At 36.3% G+C, this 22,632-nt stretch overlaps 1 protein-coding gene across 14 annotated transcripts in view; it reads right to left on the bottom strand.

The window, feature by feature from the left end:
- Ppfia2 (PTPRF interacting protein alpha 2) overlaps positions 1 to 22,632 on the bottom strand; it is a 460,521-nt gene that overhangs the window by 420,431 nt on the left and 17,458 nt on the right. The window lies entirely within an intron of this gene.

Genomic DNA, 22,632 nt, shown 5'->3' with positions numbered 1-22,632 from the left:
GTTCATAATGTTGTTCCACCCATAGGGTTGCGGATCCCTTCGGCTCCTTGGGTACTTTCTCTAGCTCCTCCATTGGGGGCCCTGTGATCCATCCACTAGCTGACTGTGAGCATCCACTTCTGTGTTTGCCAGGCCCCGGCTTTTTTATGTTTCACACATGTACTGAATGCACACAGACTGCTCTCAGGTCCTCATCTGCTGCCTGCTGCTATCTCTCCTCTTCTTTTTTTTTATTAGATATTTCCTTTATATCTAATAAAAATATTTCAAATGTTGTCCCCTTTCCTGGTTTCCCCTATGAAAACCCCCTCTCCCATCCCCTCTCCCCCACCCACTCTGGCTTCCCTGCCCTGGCATTCCCCTACACTGGGGCACAGAACCTTCACAGGACCAAGGGCCTCTCCTCCCAATGATGTCCAACAAGGTCATCCTCTGCTGCATATGCAGCTGGAGCCACATGTCCCACCATGTGTACTCTTTGGTTGGTGGCTTAGTCCCTGGGAGCTCTGGGTGTACTGGTTGGTTCATATTGCTGTTCCTATGGGTCTCCTTTGGTCCTTTCTCTAGCTCCTGCATTGGGGATCTTGTTCCGTGAAACTCTCTCATGGTCTTGACCCGCAGAGGTTAATCAAAGTCACCTGTGTGACTATGGATTTGCAAGTAGGTATTGGAGCCTCCTGGGATTTTCAGTGATTGCACATCTCAAAGAAGATAATTTCTCCCCATCCCAGATTCTATCAATAGTTGATAGCTCAGTGTCAAAGGGAGGGTGGGCACTGGGAGCTGTACCCCTTCCTTTTAAAAGTCACATTTAATATCAAGTATAAACTATTCATGACCGAATTTCTACTTTTTATATGGAGTGGAGTGGAGTAGAGTGGAGGAGAGGAGTGTACGTGCCTCTGTGTGTGTGTGTGTGTGTGTGTGTGTGTGTGTGTGTGTGTGCATATATGTGCGGGCCTGTTGGTATCCAGATCATTGCAAGACATTGTATATCTTTCTGTATTCCTACCCATCTTACTTCATTAGAGAGGGTCTCTTATTGATCTGGATTTAAGTGATTTCCTTCAGTAGACTAAGAAATCCAGAGCCGGGCGTGGTGGCGCACGCCTTTAATCCCAGCACTCGGGAGGCAGAGGCAGGCGGATTTCTGAGTTCGAGGCCAGCCTGGTCTACAAAGTGAGTTCCAGGACAGCCAGGGCTATACAGAAAAACCCTGTCTCGAAAAACCAAAAAAAAAAAAAAAAAAAAAAAGAAATCCAAAGCACCATCAGATCATTCTACAAAAGGCTATACTCAAAAAAAAAAAAAAAAAAAAAAAAAAAGAAATCCAAAGATGTGCTTGTCTTTATCTCCCAAGTGCTAGAACTATAGATATAAACTGCCTTACTGAGATTTTTAGACACTTCACATGTGACCAAGACAAAACTATCTCTCTAGATTCTTGAAATTACATTTCTAAACTAAAATTAAATCAACAAATGTTAAACTATGTCTTAATTAGAAAACACACGGGGAGAGAGAGAGAGAGAGAGAGAGAGAGAGAGAGAGAGAGAGAGAGAGAGAGAGGAGGGAGAGAGAATATTCTTTCCATTTCTTTTGAAGAAACAAACAAAAACATTTCTCTTTTAAAAAATATTAGAAGTCTTTCTATAAATACTGTTCTGAATAAGTTATTGTAGAACTAATATCTGAAAGTAATGAAGATGTATCAGAAGAAAGTTGTCCTAAAGGCACTTTTTTGTTTGTTTGTTTGTTTGTTTGTTTATTTGTTTTGACTTTTGGACAAATTCTGATCCTGAAACTTTCTTTATAGCCCAGGCTGAACATAGCAATCTCTCTGTCTTTGCCCCCAGGTATCTGGGATTAAAACTGTGTACTATCAAGCAATTAATATATGAGGGATTTTTCTGTTTTAATGTTTTCCACATTTTTATATTGCTTCTGGGTTTCAGATTTCTACAAGCAATATTCCCAGAGGTCAGATAGCAAATGTTCTTAAGATTGAGAAAGCTTGGCTTAAGTAAGAAACTTTGCCAGATGGACAATTATGTGCTGATAACCAGGACAGAGATAATGAAAGTTTGCCTATGAAAGAATGAGGTTTACCCTGAACATCCTAAAGAGAACAGGTAGGTAACATGCAAGGGAACAGTGCCTTATTTCAGTTAAGAATCTTTCTCATCGGAAGAGACAGTATTTTAAGAAGCCAAGGGGCACTGGGACAGAATGAAAGTCTCAATATGGAATCAGAAAAGGTTTTCTGTGGTGACCCAGATAATTATTTTAGGCAATGTGGGCCACATGGTCTCTGTTGCAGTGACTCAGCTCTGCATGTGTAGCAGCCAGAGAGAATACATAAGTGGATGAGCAGAGCCAAGTCCTGACACTACTGTATGAGTCTGTGCTCCTTATAATTTTCATGTATCCTGAGACAGTGCTGGTGTTTTCATCTTTCACAATCTTTTTAAAACGTGAGGAAAAATATTGTATCATGAGTGACTCGAAGCAGCTCCAGATTTATTTAGATATCAGCTTACTAGCTTCTGCTTAAACCATCACACAGATGCAGAAAATAGAATACTGGTGAATTGTCATAGTGTGGTACTGCGTGAGAAATGTGAAGAGATGCGAGGAAATTGAACCCAGGGTGTGCAGTTATCTCAAAGAAGAACCTTGAAAGCAAGACAGACCTGGCCTAGGAATGTTACACAGATGGACAGAGAGGTGGTAACTGAGGTTGAAGATGAAAGGGGTGGTAAGAATCTCTCTGAGGGTTGCCTGGCAGTGTAGACCACTCAGCTGTTGTGCCAGTAAAACGAAATCACCATGTTCTACAAGATTGCTGCATCATAATTTTAGAACCAGAAGGGCTCTTAAAAGACATCTGGTCTAACTTCAGATTTTTAGAGCATTTTTATAGTGGGAAATCTCACTGAAACTAAAAGGCAAGGAGAGAGTTTTAAATGTGTGCAAAGTGACTTCCCACTCAATACATTTGGAGAAAAGTCTGTTAAATGTTTGAACAGTTTCTACACATTATATTTCATTTGTTTAAGTCCTGAGTCTTAATGTCATCCCATCAACGCTGAAGCTGTGAGAAGAGCAGAACTTGCTGCTGTGTACCGCAATTATGCTCACAGGCTGCCCCTAGCTTAGCATTTATTCTAGCTGGAATTTCAGCACCTGGGAGAAACATAACGTGATAATATTTTCAAGCGTGTAAGCCAGATTTTCTTTACATATAATGGTCAGCCATTGCCAAGATGAGTATGGCCAGGAAATTATTGTTTCTGCTAAATTCAGTGGGGATTTTTTTTTTTTATCATTTTAAGAATGTATAACATTAAGAATGTAGACATTTCACTGTCTATGAAAACAACACACCGAACATGGACACATTGTATCTTATCAACTTGAAAGAAATAATATACATTAGTATTGGATGAATAAAAATATTTATGACAAGCCTCAGATTTGCTGTGGTTAAGAAATCATACTCTAAGAAGGGGCAAAGTGTTGGGAAAAATCACCCATGGAAGGAGTTACAGAGACAAAGTTTGGAGCTGAGACAAAAGGATGGACCATCTAGAGACTGCCATATCTAGGGATCCATCCCATAATTAGCCTCCAAACAATGACACCATTGCATACACTAGCAAGCCTTTGCTGAAAGGACCCAGATATAGCTATCTCTTGTGAAACTAGGCCGGGGCCTAGCAAACACATAAGTGGATGCTCAGAGTCAGCTATTGGATGGATCACAGGGCCCCCAATGGAGAAGCTAAAGAAAGTATCCAAGGAGCTAAAGAGATCTGCAACCCTGTAGGTGCAACAACATTATGAACTAACCAGTACCCNGGAGCTCTTGACTCTAGCTGCATATGTATCAAAAGATGGCCTAGTCGGCCATCACTGGAAAGAGAGGCCCATTGGACTTGCAAACTTTATATGCCCCAGTACAGGGGAACGCCAGGGCCAAAAAGTGGGAATGGGTGGGTAGGGGAGTGGGGGGGGGGGGGAGTGGGGGTAGGTGGGTATGGGGGACTTTTGGGATAGCATTGGAAATGTAAATGAGGAAAATATGTAATAAAAAATATTTTTAAAAAATTTAAAAAAAAAAGAAATCATACTCAGTGTTTGTATGGACTCACACCTGTGTCCTGTGCTCTAATGCAAAGCTACAGCTTTTCTGTTCTTGAAACAGAATGTTCTAAATTCCAGAATTACTGTAAACAACTTGTATTTTAACCTAATCCCACTTCTGTCCCCAGCATGGGCTTTGTTTCCTAATTCTTCCTCCCTATTATTTGACTTTAATATCTTCTCCTCTTATGATTGCCCCTTAGCAGTGTTTTCTTGAAACAGAAGATTAAATTTCACATCAGTGTGTTGCATCCTTTTCTATAATGTTTGCCGTGTAATGTCATGTAAGATCAAGATGAATGTAATTATGGGAGTTAAAACATTTCAGCATAATATATTTATCTATATAAATTAAATTTGTATATAAAACAAGTCTAATCATATATCTTAAAAGAGAATAGAATTAGATTTGACATTTAACATAATTGTAATAGACATACACATACAACATGAAGGAAAAAAGCCATTTTACATTAGGGTTATTAATTTTCACTAGCAATTGAACTATGTTATTCTTACAAATCCTAGCATAAAATTACCTTAATTTACTAAAATATTCCTATTTCAGACATACACAGCATCGTGCTGAGACACAACACAACGTGAGTTATTTCATAAACAGTATTTGTCCTGTGAACATTTTAATTACATTTAGATCTAGCACATTTCAAAATCCCAGTGCCATTTAATTCTGGTAGTCACGACTTTTAGAGATCAACCATAATTCTGTTTTGAAAAGAAAGAAGTTCAGGAGTGGCTTGTGAGAAAACACGGGCTGCATGTGCCATGACTAAAATTTCAAATGTAACCAAATCTCTTAACTGTGTTCTGGCAGAAACACTTGCGTTGAACAGAATCCTTTAATTAGGAAATGAAGTGGTTTGAGCAAAACCTCTTACTGATTATAAAATATGTTTTGGGGAAAAAGAGCTGAAAATGACATGTATAAAAAATGCAGTTGGGTCTGCCTATGAAATACGTACACATAATGAGTATTACTGATGGCAACAATTGAACCCTGTCTGTCTGTCTGTCTGTCTGTCTGTCTCTTTTCTCTCTCTCTGTCTCTCTCTCTGTCTCTCTGTCTCTGTCTCTGTCTCTGTCTCTGTTTCTGTCTCTCTCTCTCTCTGCCTCTCTCTCTCTCTCTTAATCTCTCTTTCTGGAATGTGTTAATATGAGGTATCTTAGTTCAAGATCCAAGACAAACTGAGGCTTATTAGGAATGACACCAAATATGTGGACTATCATGGAACTAAACCAAAATCTAAACCACAAACTTTACCATTTAACAAGGGACTAATACATACAGCCTACATGTTATTTTAAACATTATTTAAAATATGCTTATATGAAATAAATTTTCATTTGTGGAGGTTTTCCCTTGTGGTGTTTGTGCTTCAAATATTTCAGTTAAAGCATTTTAAAATTCATCGTTTTCAAATTAGAGATCACCAACTTGAACACTTTGCTTGAGAGTATTTCATTTAATTTCCACAATCGGGCCATTGAAAAATATTGGTGACAAAATTTCTATCAAGATAATGGTGCTTTTGAGGGACTTGCATTTTTTTTTTCTGCTTTTGTTTACGTTTTGTTGGGTTCCTTGTGCATTGCTCGGGCAGGAGTGGTAGTTACTACCTGTTCTGTATCTGCCAGAGTAATTGTTCTGAAAGAGCATGCTATAACACTGTTGACATTATGTCAGTCAGACACACACACACATACACATTATAACCCAGCTAAGATGTAGCTACTGTTACTTCACAGTTTAAAAAGAGTTGATCATCTCACAAAGCATATTTATCTTCATGCGTGATGCATGGTCTATTTCCTAATATGCATATCAAATCTTAATAGTATCTACAAATTTTACTATTAAAATAGTATTTTTACTGCAATGCCTTTAAAGAAACTTCACTCCCTTACCTATAACCTCATACAGTAGCATTTATAACTATTCTGTCAACATATATTTTCATGACAAAAGCCTCTTAAATTCCACAAGAGCACACCTGATTGGGTAGTTTGAATCTGAATGGCCACCATATGCTCATTCCTTTGAATACTTGGTCCTCAGTTGGGGGAGCTTTTGGAGCAGGATTATTATTCCTGTTACTACACCATTGTTCTGCCATCATTACCTGTCACCTCCTAAAACCATAAGCCCAATTAAACACTTCATTTTGTAAGCATCTTAGTCATAGTGCTTTGTTACAGCAATGGAAAAGTAGCTAAAATACCCAAACAATAAATGTTGCAACACTGTTTTGACAGCACTGAAGTGACAGTTTTTAAATCAAAGGTCATCCATTTGTTCAATTCACTCTTACATGGCCACGAATAGTCATATATAAGTTGATCAAAAGAGAGAAAGAAAAAAAAAATACCCTAGCAGGAATGTCACAGATTTCTTTCCCTGAACAACCTTTACTCTTCTGTACTGCTAGAGAGACTTCCACTGTTCCATCACATACACAAGTAATGCCCATTAGCTCTTTCTGGCCAAAGGAGATCAAATATTCTATGAAAAATCTCAATGAGTATTCAAAATCCAATGACTTTGTATAAAGATATCATCCTGGATGACTGACATTTGACTGATAAAAATCTTTAGGTATCTTGGTTAAACTGAAGACAGGAAGGAAAACATGAAACAAAGTTGTAGGTGCTCACCTAGTCACTGTGGCTGACATGGGACTGCCGTTAACAAAGGTGGTTCTGAGCAGTTTAGTCAGTAAAGAACAGAGAACAGTCACTATTGTCTTTAGGGATCCTATCTTTGAACATACACTATTCAGAAAACGTAACATATCTTTAAGATCCATAGCTGCCCAGCTCAGACTCACCTGTTCCAGAACAAATATTAGCCCTGGGTATCAGATTAAACAGAATTGGAGAGAGACTAAAATTATAGGCTTTCAGTGAAATCTCTCACGTTTCCAGCTTTGCAAATAATGCAAAGTGAGAAAGTTAACGTAATTCGGTATAGTTAGATGGACTGGACTTATATTTTAGCTTCCTTGTTCATCTCATCTGTAACCGTTTTCTTTACTCCTTACTCGAAAATATGAAACAGTAGCAACATTAACTTCGTGGGGGAAATTCTGAGTATTTCAGTGTGATATAATTCAGTATTTGATAAATCATAAGCATTTAATAATTATGAACAAATTTTTACTATATATAAAGAATATTGCAAAACCAAAATGTATCTTTATATGTTATAGTTTTATAGTTTTCCAAATTTGATGTTGTTTCTAGAAACAACAACAACCATAGGCTTTTCAAGGAAGACCTTTCTACGGTGCTTATCTCTAAAGAATCATTTTTCCTGTAGAATTTCTGTCCTTAGCGCAATATATGAAGTAGGTTGAGCACACACAGAATTTGGCACTATAACTAAACCCTGACTTTTCATCACAAGTTCCACATTTCAAAAATCAGAGACTGGTATCAACAAGGACCAAGTGGTCTCAAATATTTCTGTAGTATTACAAGACGATATACAGCAACCTATATTTAGAATTAGTTGCCATGTATTGTAAGCAGGAATCACTGCCCATGTAGCCTGGTGAGAATTCTGCAATGTTTTCAGGGTACTGCATCCTGTCTCTAAGTCTAAATTGGATACATCTTACATTGACCACATAATTAAATATTATTAAAATAGAAAAGAGTTGAACCTCTTCAGCTTCAATGTATAAGTGAAAACAAAGTTCCTCATCCATCAAAAAAGATTTCCCTAATACGACAGACCCCAAGAGAAACAGGAAGCACATCTCACTTCTATTTTAAGTACAGCTTTCCCAGAAAAATCCCTTGAGGAAATGTTCTTTATTTCCTTCCTTAAGCCTTCAAAAATGCAAATAAGGACATGGCTGTAGGCAACTCCTGCTCCCAGAAAGGAAGGTGTTTGTACATTTATTTTTCCAGATCACCCCATTTCAACCCTGATAAGGAAGACCCACATTCCAAAAAGAACAAAAGATATTTTTTTAAAACTCTGTGATGCTGATATTAACTGGCAGTATGGTCTGGCCCTTTTATCATTTGTTTTTTAAATTTCTCCTCAAAAGTTTCTATGAGTGCATGAAGGATACAAATTACCCTCAGTGTGGCAGGCTTCCAAAGCCTATGACTTATTGATCAGCTGCAATTAATTCAATACCAAAGTATAGATCCCAGCCTTAAGTTAGGATCTTTTATTCGCTGCAACCTTCAAATAAAACTATAGGGTGCACTTCTGTACATGTTGAAGCATACAGGCTAATGTATGAAAGCTTTTGTTATGCGAAGGCTGTAATCTATGTTGTTGCTTCATACATCACTAGCCTACTAACTCCATGCAACCCATTAAGCCCCAGAATTAACCTGTCAAAACTGGCTAGTACATTGCACAAGCTGTAGCACACAGATGCATACCCATGACTTCACATACTATTGCAGAGTTGTTGGTGAAGGCTAAATTAAATGACCCATGACATACATGCAATTATTTCAAGTACAGAAAGGGCATTACTAAACCCAATAATAATAAACAGAAATACATAACCAAATAAAATATAAAGAATAATAGCCAATAAATAGAATGATTAATAGGCAATAGATATATGAGTACTACTATATAGAAAGTTGATGAATTTTAAGTGTTTTCTAAACATTTTAAATGTATTGCTCCACAGGAAATTACCCATATTGAGATATCTAGAATCTATGAAATACAGTCTCAATTGCCGTTATAGTCAACTGTTCTGTCGTTACTACTTTAATTTTAACAAATTGCTCCAGGTGTCCACAGAAAAATAATGATTTTTCTACCAAAAATTAAACAAACAAAAAATTATGTCACTAATTTATAGCCTACAGCGCTCCATGTACACTGAAATGCTTCTTGTAGAGCTTGTTCAATCCTTGCAAACACATGTATTGTTATGTAAATTATGAACTATAAAGATATTCTACAATTTCTGCCTATCAAGCAAGCTCATTGAGAAAATTCTGCATGCAACAATGTAATAATTCCCCCCAATTACGGTGCTTTATTTCTAAAAGCACAAATTAGAGAACAAAATTGAGACACTTCTTCAAGATTATAGATGAAATAAATAGCAAAGGTTATTTTCTCTAATTCCTTATAAATTTATCAACTAAAATATCTCCAATTGAAGCCTATTTTGGGATCGCTCATATTATTCATAACTTATCTTTTTTTCAGTAGTAGCATTATCTGCAAAGAGAAGAAAAAAATAAAACCAGCTGTTCTGGCTTGCTTTCTGATAAAACATTTACCAAAAACAACTTGAGAACAAAGGGTCCATTCCACTGAGAGAAGCCAAGGCAGGAACTCAAGACAGAAGCTTGAAGCAGGATCTATTCAAGAAAGGTGCATATTTTCAGTCCTTGGCTTATTCGGCTTGCTGTTTTATTTTTTTAATCTTTTTTTTAATTGGACATTTTCTTTATTTGCATTTCAAATGTTTTCTTCTTTCCAGGTCTCCCCTTTGGAAACCCCCTATCATCAGGACCCCCTTCTCCTCTCTCTATGAAGGTGCTTCCCTATCCACCCACCTACTCCAGCAATCCTGCCCTGGCATTCCCCTACACTGGAGCATCAAGCGTTCACAGGACCAAGGGTTGCTTTTCCCACTGATGTCCAGCAAGGCCATCCTCTGCCGCATATGTGGCTGTTAGAGCTATGGGTCCCTCCAAGTGTACTGTGGAGCAGAGACTGAAAGGTCATCCAGAGACTGCCCATTCTCGGGATCCATCCCATAAACATCCACTACCCCAGGAATGGCACCTCCTTCAGTGGACTGGGTTCTCCCATATCATTAGAAAGCAAGAAATTCCATAGGTCAGTCTAAACTAGGCAGTGCTTCAGTTGAGATCCCTCTTTTTTTGGTGACTGTAGGTTTGTGTAATTTGAAAACAAAAAGTAACTAGGATTCAGAGAAAATACCATTTATGTGTGGCAGTATTCTCGATAATTGTTTGCCTTAGCAACAAATTTGAATACTCAAAGTACTATCAAAAGGTTTGCAAGATATCTTTTTTAAAGTTATACTAAACATTATTAATAATGTTCGTTAACTGCTCTAATATTTTAAACAATTTCAAAGTTTTAGACACTGTATGTCTGGCAATAACTTGAAAGCTCTATAATTATAAGCAATAATATTAATTAATGTTATTCAATATCTTGTACAATTATATATTTTTCTTATTTCAAGCCAAATAAAGGAAGCAAAAATGGAATATTTAGAAAAACCTAACAACAAACATATTACTATCACGCAAGATAATCTATTTACAACATAGCATACACTAAAAATATATATATTCTACATAACTTGTACCCAAATTCTCCTCAAATGCTCTATGGGCAGTAAATATATGAGTACCACTATATAGAAAGTTAATGAATTTTAAGTGTTTTCTAAACAATTTAAGTGTATTGCTCCCAGAAAATTCACATTGAGCTATCTGGAGAAATGTGTGAAATACAGTTTCAATTTCCATTATGGTCAACTGCTCTGTGTTACTATTTTAATTTTAACAAACTGCCCCATATCAGAAAGTATATTTCTTTTCAAACCACAAATCAAAATTTACTGAAAAAAAATCAAGAATGTCAGAAAAAAATAAAATGTTAGTTCCTAAGTCGGTCTTTAATAGTCATACTAATATAAATAAAATAATAAATACTAAAGTAGAAAATGGACAATTTAATCTTGCAGGAGATAGAAATGAAATATTTTGAAATAATTAAACCAGTAAATCATGAGTAAGACAAGCCCTGAAAATCCAGAGATACCATCATAATGACAAAAAGCAAACCTTACTTTGAATAATATAATAAAGGGACTGAAGCACCATAGGACGAACATCAATATGAACTAACCAGTACCCCCAGAGCTACTTTTTCAAGTAGCACCAATCAAAGAAAACACATGGTGGAACTTGTGGCTCTAGCTATATATGTAGCAGAGGATGGCCTAGTCGGTCATCAATGAGAGGAGAGGCCCTTGGTCCTGTGAAGGTTCTATGCCCCAGTATAGGGGAATGCCAGGACCAGGAATGGGAGTGAGTGGGTTGGGGAGCAGGGGGAGGGGAGGGGGGATTTTCATAAAAGGAAGTTATTATTTTTTATTAGATATTTTCTTTATTTACATTTCAAATGTTATCCCCTTTCCTAGTTTCCCCTGTGAAAATCCCCAGAAAAGAAAAGAAAAGGAAAGGAAAGGAAAGGAAAGGAAAGGAAAGGAAAGGAAAGGAAAGGAAAGGAAAGGAAAGGAAAGGAAAGGAAAGAAAAGAANAAGGAAAGGAAAGGAAAGGAAAGGAAAGAAAAGAAAAGAAAAGAAAAGAAAAGAAAAGAAAAGAAAAGAAAAGAAAAGAAAAGAAAAGAAAAGAAAAGGGTGGGGAAAGATGGAAGCTCAAATTTGACATGGCAAATGGGGAAAAAAATAGCCCATAGTGATTTGTAACAGGCACTGTCGGCACTGTGAGTTTTTGAATCTTTCTCTCTCTCAAAAAGAGATCACATTTTCTCTACTACATGCCCCACATTCACTCTGAACAGATGCCCCTACTTTCTACTTCACCAAGAAAAAAAAAAAAAACATGCTACTCTTTCTAGAAAAATAAAAAGCTTTTCTCTTGAATTCACTCCATCAACCAGCTAGTGCACGTTTATTTATGTTGTCTATCTTTATAGAATTCCTTGAGGATTCTTTGAAATATCTGTTGCTTGTCAGTCCGTTTTTCTCTTGAACCTACTGACCCTGTATTTTGTCCGATCTAATCTACTGAAAATATGAAGGAAAATTATAGTGTTGTCAGACTCTACAAATGCTAGGAATACTCCAAGTTGAATTTAACAGAGGCTTGGGAGTTTCTGATAAAAAATAGTCAAGGCTTTCATTAGGATCAAAGATTTCCATTATCTACTGAAACCAAGTATCTATAAGGAAGTCACCAATAGTCAATGTCATATTAATCAAAAAGTATTATTTATACTATCATGGTAGTTTGTATGGAAATGGACCCAATAGATACATAGGGAATGGAACAATTGGGGGTATGACCTTGTTGGAAGCTCTAAGGTTTCAAATACTTAAGCCTGGTCAGCGTGTCACATCAGTCTTTTCCTACTGCAGTTCAAGATGTAGATCTCTCAGCTGCATCTCCAGTTCCACATCTGACTGCATGCTACCATGATTTTAGTCATAACAACACTGTTAGCCAGCCTTAGTTAAACGTTTTCCTCTACAAGAATAGCCATAGTCATGATGTCAATTCACAGTGATAGCAAATTTAAGACAACTACTACTAACTATGTGGAGTGCCTGTTTCTAGACAAGAACTGTCCAGCTTATCACTTCTGAACTTGGCCTTGGCAAATTGAATACAGGGAAAAGTGCAGCGGGTACACTACAGATTCAGTGAATATCGTTGCAAGGCTGGCCACTTACTGCTTCTCTTCCCTGATGTTTTTTATATCTTGACAAGAAGTAAAGTTTTCGCTAGATCTTAGCTTGTGAAGGATCATGAAGTCAAACCACAGACAAGATAAACAGCATGATGTAAAAATGGAAAACAGTGTTTGCTTTTACAAACTAGTGAAATTGGCCCTTGGCACTTTCATGGTGGTTTAACTGAGCAAAAAGTAACATGTGAATGTGGACACAGCCCTCCATGTTCAAGGGTGCCTGAACCATGAAGTCAAAGATTCTAGATTTCTCATACCCATTTTAGACAACCAAGTGTCACATCAAATTAGAGTAACATTATTCTTCTTGTCACAACCTTACTTAAGTGACTAAAATTTCATATACACCTTCTGAATTGATGCCACTTCCAATTAGAAATTCCACTTTTATCTAAAAATTACCCTGCTTCACTTTCTTCTTCCTTGTGACTTAGAAAAACTAATTTATAAAAGACTTTCTCACTCAGGACCAGAGGAAGAAATTTTATTCTAGTCAGGTTGTTAAAAGTCATTCGCTTAACAAAGCAGTCAAATTGGTTTTGTGGAAAAGTAGTCCAGTTGGTAAAGCTAAGCACCAAGGAGACCTGAATGGCCTGTCTCAGAGCAGGAGCCAAGAATTATAAAAAGTAGAATGAAAAAGAATGAAAGTAGAATGAAAAAGTAGAATGAAAATAAACATTATCCAATTGTATTGAAATTGAAGTTTGCAAATCTACCTAATTTTAATCTGCTTTGCACTTTGTTCTTTAATATTGTGTCTATATTTCTCTTACATTTCTCATAGATTGACTTTAAAGCTATAGTTTTAGCTGAAAAGAGAATATACGTGTTATATAAAGTAACAATTATAATGTATAAAATAAAAATATTTCTGGCTCTAAAAAACTGCTTTAATGGCACAGCTGTGTGTTATAATACTGAAACAGAGACTCATACAGTGGGTATCTGAAATACAGACTTATTTCTTAGATTTTTAGATTATCATATTTTATGCTCTTGTCAGAAAAAATCTAACACCAGATACTATTTATCAAAGGAACGTGCAATTATAGACTATAAATATGTAGATATAAAAACATGGCTTCACTAGAGAGAAACAAAATTACTTTTAGGAATGAATATATTGTCTCTTAACCCAAAACTCTATTAATAATATTACTCATTATGAAATGATAATTGGAAACTAGGCAAGAACTATAACCTTTCCCCCAGAATCAATTATTTTCCACATAACTCAGTAAAGTGTTTTATATACAGATGACTACTTCAGAATAGTCAACTCTGCCACCAAACTTGAATAAATAGGTTCATTTCACATAATTGACTCTTACAGACACCATATTACTCATGGTCACACAGAAAAATTCCATAGCTAATAAAACATCCAAAACATCTGGACTGAGTTTTAAAACAAGCACAGTGCATATTTGCTAAATCAATCAAGACATGCTTAATAAGAACCTGTCAAGTTCTGGTGACATGGTAAATTCACGATGTGAAATTTATTTTTTCTTCTGACCAACACCGTACTTCGAAGTGAATTCCTGACTGACATCATAAATGTTACACTTATATTATCACTGTAGACTTTGTAAGAAGTAGTCCCACCTGAGGTAGGAAGAATGGCCTCACAAGTTATGGTACATTAATTCCTGGAACTTGTGATTGTATTACATGCTTAGAAAAGGGGACTGGATAGGTAAGTAACCTTAGCAGAGGATGGGATCCTTGGCTAGGGATCTAATCACAGGAGCGCTTGGAAGATGAAACATTTCTCAAAGAAGCACCTCATGGTTTTATTGATGCTTTGTTAGTATTTTCATTTCCATTTCATTAATTTTTGTCCCAAACTTGTTTCTTTCTACCTAGTATTTCGGGGTTTTGTTTGGTATGCCATTACGTTATATGTTTAAGTGATTTCTCTCTCTCTCTGTCTTTATCTGTTTCTCTCTTTCTCCATCACTCTTGTCTCTGTTTTGGTGTCTCTGTCTCTCTCCTTCCCTCCTTTCTTTCCTTTCTTTTTACGTAGGCCCTAAGCTTTACAAACCTTTTTCTTCATTGAGTCCAAGAGAGTTTGGCAAGTTATATTTTCACTTTCATTCAGTTTTAGATTTTTTTAACCCTTTGATTTCTTCAGTGACCCATTTATCATTCAAAAGTCTGGGGTGTTTGTATATAGTCTTCCTGTGTTTATATTCCTTGTGTGATTTTTATTACTGTTGATACCTAAATTCATCTCATAGTGGTCAGAGAGAAAACATGGCATTATTTCAGTTTTCATCTATTTGTTAAAAATTGCTTTAGTTCCTAAAATGTGTTCTATTTTGGAGACTACCCTATGGGCTATGACAAGGAATGTACTCTTCATTGTTTGAATGGAATGTTAAGTCTGTTAACTCCAAGTGATTTATTGTGTCACTTAATCTCAATGTTTATATTTTATTTTTGTGCCAGTGACCTGTCTATTGATGAAATTCAGGCACTGATATCACCTCAACTTTTATGCTGAGGTGAATTTGTGAGTATATAACTAGCTGTGCTAGTTTTATTAAATTTGATGTATCTATGTATGGTGCTATCTGTTTAAGGCCATGATAACCTCTGGATGGGTTGTTCACTTCATGTGGATGAAGTGGCTTTTATCTCTTCTGAATAGTTTTTATTTGAAGTCTATTTGGTCAGATATTATAAAATGTATGCAAGCTTGTGTTCTAATTCAAATCACTTGGAGTATCTTTTCCTATGCTTTTAAATTCTAAGGTTGTGTCATGGGTAGAGAGAAATTTGAAGCCAGTTAGACTTAACAGAGTATCCTGGGTTGAACACACAGGAAATATATAGGTTACTAAGAGAAATCTCCTACCAATAGCCAACAAAGAAAACGGGCATCGTGATTTCAATTGCTGGTACTGGATTCCACTTACAACTAAAAGGATTTTGATATCTTAAAAAAACGTATCTCCACTGAAGCCTGGATTTTGGCTCTGTGAGGTTCTATGCAGAGGATGTCGGAACTAAATCAGGTTGTTAGTGTTATGTCTTGGCTACACAATTGTAAGGGGAAAATTGATTCATGTCTAAAGCCATTAAATTGATAATCTCTTCTTACAATGGAAAAAAATAAATAAAAGCATATTGCTTGTTTAGATATTATATTGATATATAAATGTTTCCATTCTCCATATTAAGTTCAGTCTAGGAAAATTCAATGATTTTTTAAGGATTATTCAAATTTAAAATAAGGATATTCTTTATATTTGCACAAATAAATCCTTGAACCACAATTTAGGCTTCCTCCTTAAATGATAAAGTAAAAATCCCCTTTCTCTCCTTCTCTCCCTCTGTCTTTCTGTCTCTCTTTCTCTGTGTTACTGTGGGTGTGTCTGCATACACACACACACACGTGTGTGCATGTGTTATACACCAGACAACATATTAGTGGGATTACTAGCAATCTATTATGTAAATGTCATAATGTGTCATCAGTGTTATTACTACCAAACCTGTGCTAGTCTAACCATCAAAACCTGGTTTTTAAAGGGAATTCATGTGAGGAGCATAAAAAGTATATGAACAAATCCCCTTGATAACAGAAAAGGAAAAAGAACAGGGGAAAAACACACTTCTGAGTTGTCATAAGTGAAACTATTAGGCACTAACATGGCAATCTTGATCAAGAATGGAATCAACAATATTTGCTTATACTTTTGGATATTTGGGTCAACTGTTCCTGCTCCTATTGCAAAAATCAATATTTTCACACATCAGCGTCACTACCAACTACCAACTACACAAGTTTTCCTTGAAATTCCATCCCAACTTCAGAAACCCTTCTCGGGACACTGTCACCTTGGCCCAATGCTAGTTGTTTCAAAATGCTTTCTTCTCTTACTTCCCACTTTTTCTTTGTCTGTATGAAACCCTGAAATTAAAGGGAGGCCTTTTACCTGCTTGGGAAGATTGCAAGACATACCATACCTTCTCCTTGTATTTCTGTTTATCCAGATGACAATGTAAAATAAGCAAGGCTGATGGCTCAACTTATTTCATAATCTTCCCTGGCTAAGGATGTATACCTAAATAAACCTTCAAAAATGGAGTAGAATAATCCATTAACTGAAATATTTCATAAATTGAAATTATAATTCCTCACGTGCTCTATGCAATAATATTGTGTTTTAAATTTATTATAGTTAAGGGTATGGTTCTATTTCTTAAGGGAAATTTGTCATTTGTGTGACTTCATATAATGTATATGTAATATGTATTAAATTTGCATTGTATATTCACATAAATTATTTTTTACCGATATAGAAAATGACTAAAACCAAGTGTTTAATCCTTGTTTCTGATTATTGACTCTAAAATCTTAAATTGTTCTAGAGAAGCTGCATGTCAGAAGTGCAATGGGCATGCATTTTTCAATTAATCAAGATGACCATGTTCTACTCTATGACCCAGAGCACGTAATTAAAATTGCATTCTGTGCTCAAAAATTGTTGAGATGCCATGATAAGGAACTGTACAAAAATGACAGCACAATTAGTAAACCCCTCTGACACCTGTGATGTGCCTTTAAGAGGCATGTGTTTTTTCAGAGATTTTTATCTTGCTACGTGTGAAATTAAATTAAGTGGTTTAATCTCATGAGTTAATGAAGATGAAACATTCAAAAAGGGTAACTAAGATGCTGATCGACAGATAATTTTTTTCTTCTTCTTCTTCTTCTTTTTTTTTTTTTTTTTTGGTAGCCCACTGAATTCTATGCTCTTACTCATTCTCGCTCCCTCCCTCCCTCTCCTCTCCTCTCTCTCTCTCCCTCTCTTTCTCTCTCTCCCCTCCACTTGTCCTGTCCTATTACTGTTCTATCACATATCATTGTAAATACTGTCTTAATAATCAGTTACCTCAATGAAGTCAAGCATTCTTCCAAGAAGAGTTATTTGCCATTTGTGGTATTAATTTCTGCAGGCCCGGGTGCAGCCTCACAAGAAAAAGGAAACATCCTTACATCATCAACTAACTGCCTATACCATATGGAGCTAGCCCCAAATCAGATATATGAAATTTGAAACTATGTAAAAATCACTGATGCATCTGTGCTGTTATATCACTAGTGTTTGCATTCTCAGGATCAGCTGAACCTAACTTGTTGGGTTGTATGGTGTCCCAGGTGATCTCTTCCTGTTCCTATGGAGTGCTTGGTACCATGGCAGGGCCTCTACTTGTGCCTATGAAGGGAGGAGTGACAGCTGGGCTTTCTCTTCGCCTGTGGAAGGAATGGCACTGAGAACTGAGAATCTAACAGCAACTCTCCCTGAAATTATGAAATGGCAGCATGACCACAGCAAAGCCCCCCCCCCCCGTATTTATAATTCATAGTCTGATTTTACTCTTTACCAAGACAAAAATTTCTTGAGCATTTCACAATGATTAACTAATGATAAAATCTGCTTCAGGGACTAAATTACCAACCAAAGAGTACACATGGAGGGACTCATGGCAAGCCCTTCACAGCCTCCCACCCCCCAAAAAAAGCCAATTGGCCTTGTACTACAGAGCCAGTCCTTACCACTTTCCCCCTGTTCCCCGCCTGTCATCCAAAAATGTGAAGGAATATCAACTCAGTGCTATTCTTAATAGAGTGCATCTCAAATTTGTTCAGTCAAACTTCCACCAGGGTTCCAATGCCCTACTTAAAATTCAACTAGGAAGTTACCTATTCAGCACTAATTAACATTATAAAGTCAAAGCCTACTGCTCAGGGCTTTTCTGTTAGTTGTTTACTAAGATAGAAAAAACAGTCTTATCCAGATATGGTTTACCATAAGAAAAGTTAGGGAATCCCAGGGAGACAGGTTTTTTCTTTAGCCCTAAGAATTCAGGCAAAACTATTGAGCATAGATAAATTTTTTGCCTCAGGCCAGCCTTTTCTTTTTTTTATTTTTATTAACAAAAGGGAGGAGATGTAGTCTCCCCTCCCCCCAGCCTAAAACCTGCTTGCTCAGGGGTGGAGCTTCCCGTTCAATCTTTCTGCTATGCCCACTGCTGGAACCTGCTGCTTTGCTGTTTGGAGCCATACACGTGGTCACCCTGCTACTGGTCCCCGGGACTATTTGTCTGGAATCGGGCCCCCTTCCCCTGCTTCATAACTGCATGCGGAACAGTAAAATTGATCTTTAATCAAAATGCCTGTCTTAGCTGCATTTCTTTCTCTTGTCGCCTAGCCCCTCTTCTCTTCCAGGTTTCCAAAATGCCTTTCCAGGCTAAAACCCAGGCTGTGATCTGCTAGCCAGACACAACAGTGATCATATATTTGTAAACTCTGTAATCTCCATTATAATCCACTTGGAAGCAAGTCTTATGTCAATTTGGAATTACTTCGTATGCATGAACCCACCCTCCTCCCCCACCAAAGTAACCACTATACTGCATTTTGTAGCTGTGCCTTTTCTCGATAGTTTATGGATGTTGACTTACTTCACATGAAACGTCCAGCTTCATCTCTCCTGTAATTCTAGTAGGTTTTAATCCTAATTGCCAAATAGAAGTTTGCAGCACATTTAGTATCTCTTTATTATTTGAAGGATATTTGTATTGTTTCTGTTATTTGTATGTTATAAATCATGCTGTTGTGAACATCTGTGACGAGAGTATGTGTGGAAATATGTTTTCAATATCTTGGTTAAGAGTTTCCCTGTGTATAATGAAATCTAGAAACAAAACCAATGAAATGTCTCTTTGTGCTGGATTGCATAAGAATGGCCCTCACAGGCTCATGTAGATGAATGATTATTCACCAGTTAGTAGAACTGTTTGGGAAGGATTAGGGGATGTGTTCCTATTGGAGTAGATGTGACTTTATGGGAAGAAGTGTGTCCCTGGGAGTATGCTTGGAGGTTCGAAAGCCCAGTCTCTCTGTCTCTGTCCCTCACTGTTTCTGTCTGTCTGTCTGTCTGTCTGTCTATCTATCTGCTTGGCTATTGCCCAAGGACTATGTAGTAAAAGTTCTCATCTACTATACTAGTATAGTGTTATACTGCTTCTCCCCATGATGATAATGGATTGACCCTATGAAACTGTAAGTAAACCCTAAGTAAATACTTTCTTTTCTATAAGTTGCTTTGGCCATAGTGTCTCTTCATGAAAATGGTAACTAAGACATTATTCATATAGTTTATGCATTAAAATAAATGGTATTGTCTTCATAATGATGATTTTAGCAGTCTTTATTTGTAATATGAGGTTTTAGCTGATATGCCTCTTAGAATAATTTTTCTTCTTATCTTTAAGTTTTCTCATATTTAAAAAATTCTTTTTCTGCTACTAGGTGTCAAAGATTTTCTTTCCTAGGATATGCATGATACCACATTTCTGTGTTTGCAGTAGATCATGACGGAAAGACCAGTCTAGACTACAAAGAGAAACCCTGTCAGAAAAAGTAAAATGCAAACATAAACACACACACACACACGCACACACACACACACACACAGAAGATATTTTATTATATTTTCAAATACATATTTACGTGTTTACATATCTATGTATATAAATACATTATATATGTATATATACATATATATATATATAAAATTTGTTTTAGTTAAATTTTTGTTCAATGGGTTATGAGAAATACCTTAATTCATTTTATACAAATGTACAATAATTTTAGCATTATAAAACCACATTAAATAACGTTGGGATATTTCTTGAGTTGACAGTAAACATACATAAGAGAGTGATGTTTTATTGTCTTATGTGCTCCATTGATCTGTATGTCTAATTCAAGTTCACCCAATTACTGAATTGCTACTGGTGAAACCAATCAGCCTAGCTTTGGAGCTTTAGCAGGATATTTTTAGTCATTTGTCTTTTTTATCTAATTTTGAAATCAAAGCAACCTTTAATATTAATAAAACATGACTGCTGATGCTTTTATGTATCTATGAAAAGAGTATTAGACAATCTTAGCAGACACGACAGGAGTGTGACTGGAGACTGGGGACATGTACCATTAGAGCATCTGCCTGCCTTGTCTAACAGTGTTTCAAACCATGACACTTCAAAGGACACATAGTAAAATTAATAATAATAATTTTTATTTAATTTTTATTTGGACACAAGGTTTCTATGTGTAACAGCCTTGGCTGTCCTGGAACTTGATTTGCAGACTTGTCTCATATTCACAGAGATCTCCCTCTGCAGCTTAAGTGCTGGGATTAAAGGCATGTGCCACCATGCCCAGCAATTTGTTTAGCACTTACATGACTTCTATTAGTACTTCCTAGCTTTCTCTGGGTTAGACTTAAAAGATGGTTTTTGGATTTTTGTTTTAGAATTATTTTTAATAGTCTATTCTCCTTTATGTGAGATAGTTCACCAATGATCAAGACTGCAAATGGGATTATTTTATTATGGTTTTTGTGAACAGCTTTTCATATACTATAGAAATAAAAATCCACTTTTATATCTCCATCCATTATCCTAGGCTCTTGCAGAATTTTTTTATTCATTGTAGTAAATATTCTTTTTGAACTTAAAAGTATTTTAACACAGGGAGTAAAATAGCTGGATTTTCATTTTAAATAGAGAATGCTACAGCTGTGGGGAGGGTGTATTTGAAGGAGGGGAAAAAAATCATTTCCCAAGACTCTTAGGACAGTCACTGGTATCCAGGATTTCAAATATGGCTAAAATAGGCCAAGATGAGAACAGTGTACCAGAAAGTGAATAATGACAAACAACTGCTTATTTTTCTCAGAAAAATAATGTTTAAGTCCCTCTTCAATTAGTACTATGCTTATGGAAGTTCAGAGACTTCTCCCATAATAGATTATTGTGCACTGTGGATCAATGCTATCTAGTGCGAAGAATCAATGATAAAAGTTGAGTAATTTTTAGCATTAATTTTTGAACCATGTAAAAAAAACAATAAAGTTTTCAGAGTTTTGGAAACATGGGAAAATGGAGATTGGGATCCATAGGCCAGTGCTTACCCAAGTTTTATGTGTTTGATCAGTTTTGGATTTGTTTATCTTATGTTAAGCGTGTGAGCATTTTTCCTGCATATATGTACACATCACATGCATACCTGCATATATGTATGTGACCACATGCATATGTGATACCCGTGAGGTCAGAAGACATTAGATTCCTTAGAACTGTAGTTGTGGATGACTGTGAGCCACCATGTGGGTCCTGGGTAGCAAACACAGGTCCTTCGAAAAAGGGGCATGTGCTTTTAACATATAAACTGTTTCTCTTGCCTCATGAGATTAGAACTGGGAACAAGTTCTAACCAGAGCAGGGGTCCCAGAGAATCTTCCCCATTTGGTGTGAGAAGCATAAAGACTATAGCTTAAAAAATGATGGGATTGTAGCTGTGTGCATCACAATTTCTCAGGCATCTGGCCAATTAAATAAATAATCCCTCTGTAGGGAAATAAGAATGCCTAAAGATTTCTACTAAGAATTTTTCAAATCCACAAAGTCAAAGAAAGTAATGATGAGACAGAAGGTAAAGAATGAACCACATACCATAGGATGAAAGCCATTATTAGATCTCCCAGAATGAAAGACTTAGTAACTGCTGGTAGTGTTAAGGGTAATAAAAGTAACACTGTACAGCCAAATGAAATAAATGGTGATAGGGAGAAGACACTGATCAAAACAAAGAGCCAAACGAATACATTGGTTTAAAAATATTAGTGACATTTAGATAAAAAAATATAGAACAAAAAGCAAGTCTGAAAACAAAATTCCAAAAAAAATAGAGAGAAAAAAACAGAAGGAAAAATACAGAAGAAAATGTGAGAAAGAAATTCTTTGAAGAGAAGAAGGAGATAAAGAAGAGTTCTAGAGGGACATGAAAGAATGTCACAGAAGCTATTTATAATAGCCAGAAGCTGGAAAGAACCCAGATGCCCCTCAACAGAGGAATGAATACAAAAAATGTGGTACATTTACACAATGGAGTACTACTCAGCTATTAAAAA

This window comes from Mus caroli, chromosome 10 (assembly GCF_900094665.2).
Source record: "Mus caroli chromosome 10, CAROLI_EIJ_v1.1, whole genome shotgun sequence".
NCBI lineage: Eukaryota > Metazoa > Chordata > Mammalia > Rodentia > Muridae > Mus > Mus caroli.
Note: the sequence above shows the minus strand (reverse complement) of the source record. Positions and strands in the feature narration are given on the sequence as shown.